Source organism: Benincasa hispida, chromosome 5, assembly GCF_027475165.1.
Source record: "Benincasa hispida cultivar pf3 chromosome 5, pf3_genome.v1.1, whole genome shotgun sequence".
NCBI lineage: Eukaryota > Viridiplantae > Streptophyta > Magnoliopsida > Cucurbitales > Cucurbitaceae > Benincasa > Benincasa hispida.
Genome location: NC_143482.1, coordinates 28057314 through 28063740, shown reverse-complemented (window position 1 = coordinate 28063740; position 6427 = coordinate 28057314).

Here is a 6427-nt window from a genome sequence, read left to right as displayed (position 1 = left end):
TCGTTTAGAATGATCACACAAAAGACAGACAGAACGATCGCCGATCGTTTAGAACGATCGTCCAGATGACAGACAACACGATCGCTCAGTCTCCATCGTTTAGAACGATCGTCCAGGCGACAGACACACGATCGCTGAGATTCCATCGCCTAACAAAATTGGTGAAATTCCATCGTTCAGAACAATCACCACAACAAAGAACCCCACGATCTCTGAGACTCCATCATCTAGCAAGATCGCCCAGGCTATAGCCCCCACGATAGCTGAGTCCTTAGTCCTAAGCCTTTAAACAATACTCAATAACCTACCTCAGTCACAGTCATTCCCCCAAATGAATCCTACACCTCTATATGCTCCTGACCACGCTCCAACCACCACAAACCAAACATCCTCTACAAGCTATGTATCCTACCCCAGTCCAAATCTCTCTCCATCGTTGAGTTCTGCCCATCACTTGCCATTGTCCCTGACTCAAACTAGCCCGGACCAATATGACAGCCCCAATATACCATATATACCATATCCTACTGATAACCCGTCATTTGCCACTTTGCCAAAACCTGCCATATTTTCCCGCCCCTCACCAATTCTCACTCACCCCATGATAACAGAGCTAAAGCTGGCATATTTAAACCCAAAGCTTGGATGACAAGCAAAGCTACTGATTGGTCTCAAACAGAGCCCACTAGAATCACAGCTGCACTTGCAACTCCTCAGTGGAAGAAAGTTATGGATGAGGAATACTCAGCTCTCGTAAAGAACAAGATATGAACACTGGTCCCACCATCTCCATCGCACAATATAGTTGGCAACAAATGGATATTTCGACTAAAGAGAAACATGGATGGCTCAATACAATGGTATAAGGCCCGACTGGTTGCGAAGGGCTTTCATCAACATCATGGTGTGGACTTCGTTGAGACGTTCAGCCATGTCGTGAAGCCTTCCACAATCCGAGTAGTAATCAGTGTTGTTGTGTCACAAGGCTGGTCCCTCAGACACTTGACTTCAACAATGCATTTTTAAATGGTAAACTCGTAGAGAATGTATATATGTGCCAACCACCGGGGTATGTCAATGCTCACTATCTGAACCATGTTTGCAAACTTGATAAGGCCATTTATGGCCTAGAACAAGCTCCACGAGCGTGGAACACTGCCCTCAGCTTTGTCCTAACAAAGTGGGGATTTCATCAGTCTCGATCGAACACCTTACTGTTTATCTACCGAAAAATAGGATCAATAATCTTTCTACTTGTTTATGTCGACGACATCATCATCACAAGTAACAATCCTAAACTAATAGAGCAACTCATTGAAACTCTTGATGTTCAATTTGCACTTAAGGATCTGGGACAACATCGGTACTTCCTGGGCATACAAGTTCATTACTTATAGTCTGGTCTTCTGATAAATCAATCCAAGTATGTGGATGATCTACTGCACAAACTGCAAATGATGTGAAACCAATGCCAAATGTACAAGGCAAAAAACTATCCAAGAACGATGGGCAGCCCATCTCTGATCCATATATATATCGCAGCACCATAGGTGCTCTTCAGTACCTAACACACACACGACCGGACATCACCTATGCAATCAACCAACTGAGTCAATTCCTTCAAACACCAACTGATGTACACTGGCAGACAGCTAAGCGAGTACTTCGGTATGTCAGCAGCACGAAACATTATGGCCTTTACTTCCAACCAAGCCCGAACTTAACCGTCTCTGCCTACTCAGATGATAGAAAGTCGGTTGCTGCCTACTGCACATTTGTAGGGAATAACATTGTCTCATGGTCATCAAAGAAGCAAACGGTCGTTGCACGGTCGAGTACAAAATCTGAATACAGGGCACTAGCTCATGCTACATCTGAAGTCCTCTGGCTTCAACAACTACTCAGTGAGATGGGATTAAAAACAAATGCTCGACCGACCATATGGTGCGACAATCTGGAGGCAGGAGCCATAGCTGCAAACCCGGTGTTTCACTATCGAACTAAACATGTAGAAGTTGACATCCACTTTGCATGTGACCATGTCCTAAAAGGAGAAATCACCATCCACTACGTTCCTTCGGCAAACCAACTAGCTGATTGTCTCACCAAACCACTCAATAATTCCCAATTCTACACACTTAGATCCAAACTGAGAGTACTTGAAGTACCCTCCAGTTTGAGGGAGGATGTTAAGGAAGAAAATAAAGATAGAAAAGGAAAAGGGAAGGTGGAAGAATAATTGGAAATGAGTCACCAAAATCTGTTGAGAATTTGTTAGAATTATTCCTCTCCACCAACCAAAGCAAGCCATGTGGAATTATTCTTTTGTATTGTTGTGTAACCACATTGAAGGACAATGTGTATATAAGTGAATAGGCTGTATATACCAAAATATACTGAATACAAAGAGAAGAAGACGAAAGGGCATTCCTCCGAAACAAAATTTCTTATTCTTCAACTGTCATAGTTATTGTCGAAAAATTGATGAATAAAACACAAATTGACTAAGATTTAATACTTTAATGTGAATGAGCCATGGTTATTCTAAAATATGAAGGAAAAAAAAAACAATAATAAGAAAAAAGATTTAGAATGTTTAAGATAATATTAATGGATTATAACTGAAAAAATGATATTAAATATCGTAAAAAAGAACATCTAAATAAGAAAGCATATATAAATTTTTAAGAAAAATGAATTGAAAAAAAAAACTTACTTTTGATAGAATCCACAACTCTTGAAAGGATGAATTTATTCAAATAAATATATCAGGCATGTTGAACAGCACAGTGGCTAGCTTGTTAGCGATAGCTATCGTTCTGGGTTCTTTCTTTTGATTGAGAACCAGGGTCCCCTAGCGGCACTGGGTGGACGGTCTATCCACCTTGAAAATGAAAAATCATGACAATCAATATTTTCATCCCATCTACTTTCAAACAAATGTCTTAATCATTTAAGTGCATGTTATAGCAACAACATGAAATCAAGAATTGACGAAGAAACAACAAATAACCGATATTTGACACTTGCTTCACCCTTTATCTTCAAGGGTAAGCAATATTCTAACCCTAATTTCATTTTCTTTTCTAAAAGCATGCTGTATTTAATTATTATTTTTTTTGTATAATGCATAATATTTTGTTCTGTAAAATTGGGTTTCTGTAAAAATTTTGAAGTTGGGAACGATCTCCTTCCGCTGCGAATCTTCATCGATTCCTTTCATTTACAATTATTGCAACAATTACAAAGTAGGCCGCATCCATAGTGTCCCCAAGATAAGGTATCCAACCTTATCCTTATACTATGGATCGATTTGGATACTACTTGAACTTGATCCACTTTTATGTCGCTGCATAAAGTCCAAGAATTCATGTTATAGCTAGGGGTTCATAGTTTATTGGATTTAGGTTTAAAAAGGTGCAATTCACATATTCAATAACAATTTTACTAAAAAAACCTAAATAACATCTTTATTGTAAAATAGAATATGTTTAATGTTGTCAAACCACGAGTTTCAGGACATACAACCCAACAAACTCTCACTTGGACTGAAACTCCAGTGGATATGTCCATCAAACAACACAAGTACAACGTAAGTTGCAAGCAGCAGTGGGTTCAACCTCGGGGAATCTGACCCCTACTTGGAAAAAAGGAAAACATTTGAAAACGGTGAGCTAGTTGCCCAGTGAGTGACTCATAGAAAAATAGTTCATCTCATGTCTTTCATATACATATCAAACATGTAAACATGCTGAAAATAATCTCAAGCAACTTACGTAGTAACATGCATTAAACATAACATCATAATCGTACATATTATCAAACCTTAGTTGGGAACGAGTGTTTGTAGCTCAAGCTCCCAACGTTCATTCATGGCCATGGGACCCATACTTCGGCCCCATTATAATGACTGTGGCCAGGAGACCTATACTTCAGCCTCTCACACTGAACTACCTACGTGTACGTGGAGTATACGAAGTACTGTTAACACCATAGGTACTTCCTCGGATACCTTCTATACCTTCGACATCTGGCTTACTAGAATCGTAGCATTCATAGAAAATATGTGTAAGTAACCTTTAGGCATAACACTTACCTAGCTTTCACCACAAGAGCATTGTCACAATTCAACACGCATGCTTCACGAAATATAAACATTTAGCTTTTACAATACTTTAGCATTCAGCCTTGACATGCACTCGAATTAGTAAAACTTAATTAAATAGCTTAAAACATCATGCTTAAGAAATGTTATGAAATCTTTAAAATCATAGGCATAAACTTTAGTTACTTGGAATACCCATAAACCTTAGCGTGAAATTCATGTGGAACGCATGATCTTTTATATATAAATTTTTGAAGACACTTAGTTACTCACGGGTCTTTAGGCTTGTTTTTCTTAGGCTTGGTAGGCTTCTCCAATGGACGTTTCTCCTACACATAAGAATAAGAATTTTAGTTACCACTTTGGTCTCCCTTTTGAGACTACTCTTTTTAAACCAAGCTCACACTTAGCAAGAAATTGCATGTTCGTCCAACAAATTCCAGATTCAGATTCTAATGTCAATAACTCGAAAACCATAATTCATTTTAAGAAAGTTCCTTTTTCAAACATGCTCAGAATTATGTTAGCAATGTTACCTCAAACTTTCAGCATAAAACTACTTGTGGTTTGATCTGGGGCTTTAAATCTTCTTCAATGGTCTTAAACCACGAACTCCCTGCTTGTTAGAAAATTCTAGGTTTAACTTCCAAAATATGTAACTCAAACCCCATACCTTATCTTGCAAAAGTTCCTTCTACAAACTTACTTGTAAAGGTGATAACAATATTACCTTAAATTTTTAGCTTAAAATTACATGTGATTCAACGTAGATCTAAGATTCTTCGTCGAGTGCCCAGAATCGCTTGAAAACGAATCTTTGGCTTTTCCTTCCTTCTCTGGCCTTCTTTCCGATGAGAACTTCCTTTTAATAGCTTGGTTTCAGAAACTAGACTCACAGGGCTTTCCAACAGTACCAAAATCGCTTGATTTTCCCGAAGGACTTGTCCAAAATGAGCTCTTGAATTTTCCTTTCCTTTTTATACTACCGCCTAACCCTTTTGCATGAAATCTCCTTAAACCACCTCACCCTCTAGTGGAGATTAAGGGTCCAGATTAAGACATCTGTCTGGATAAATAAAAGAAAAGTTTAAAGCTGAACGTTTCGAGCAAACTCGATCCTTGATGGAAAAACTCGATGGAAATTTCTATGGTATTCTGGTGAATACTCAATGGAAAAACTCGATGCTCAATGGGATACTCGGTGCTCGATGGCTTGCTCGATGCACAATCCTTCCTTGATCGCTCATACTCGATGCTTGACAGCATTTACTCGATGCCTGTCTTATGTTTACTCGATGCACAACCACCATTCTTCACGACCAATGGTTAGCCAAAATTTCTTTTTGCAAGGCTAGCTTAATAAGTACCTGAGAGCCAAGTTTCCAATACTTAAACATTTTCCTTCTTCAAACTTATCCTTTACCCAATTTCCACAATTCCAATCTAGCTTAAATATTTAACCCTTTTACTTTACTAAACTCAACAATAAACAAATTTAAAAAGGGAAAGTAAGGTTTGGGTTTTACACGACCCGTTTTATAGTTGCTATAATTGTTGTAATGTGCTACAGATGGTCTGATCTTGATCCTTCATGTGGGGACATTGGGGGGGGGGGGGTTATCCTATACAGAAAGTTTGTATAATACTAGACCATGAAATCAATAGTCTCTCTTTATAACACCGTTGTTAGAAGATACTTACATTTCACCAGGATGACCATATGTGACTTAACCTGAATCCTAACTGTGTTCTGAAGTCTTGCTTATGAAAGTGTTCCTTCGATCTGTATGTGTGAGAGTGGGTAGATTTACTGACTCAATAAGCCTACTATTTTGTGGATTCGTTTGATTTGGGAGCTGGGAACACAACCATACAAGAAGAAATTCACTCATTCTCTACTGTTAGGGTAAGTAGTGAAATTGCAATATCAAGGATTGATTTCAGGGCTTGAACAATGTGACACCACATCCTCTCTTGATTCGAGAGAGGTTCGGTTATAGTTGGACTATAATTAGAGGGATCAATGATACTTAAGAAGTTAGATGTAACTATAGGGGCAAAATGGTAATTTTACTCACATGTAATTACGAGCAGTTTGTGTAGGGTCAATGTACTGTTTACTGTTGATTGGTATATTCAATGGACACAAAAATATATCTATAGTACAAAATATGCAGCTGTCGGTTGTTAATGGAGTGACCGACAGTTAATGAAAGTTGATTAATTTAATTAAATAATTCAATTAATTAATCAAGTATCATTGGAGCTTCAATCTATAGGTCTATAAGGTTCCCTCGTTAGCTCAATTAAGATTATTGAGAA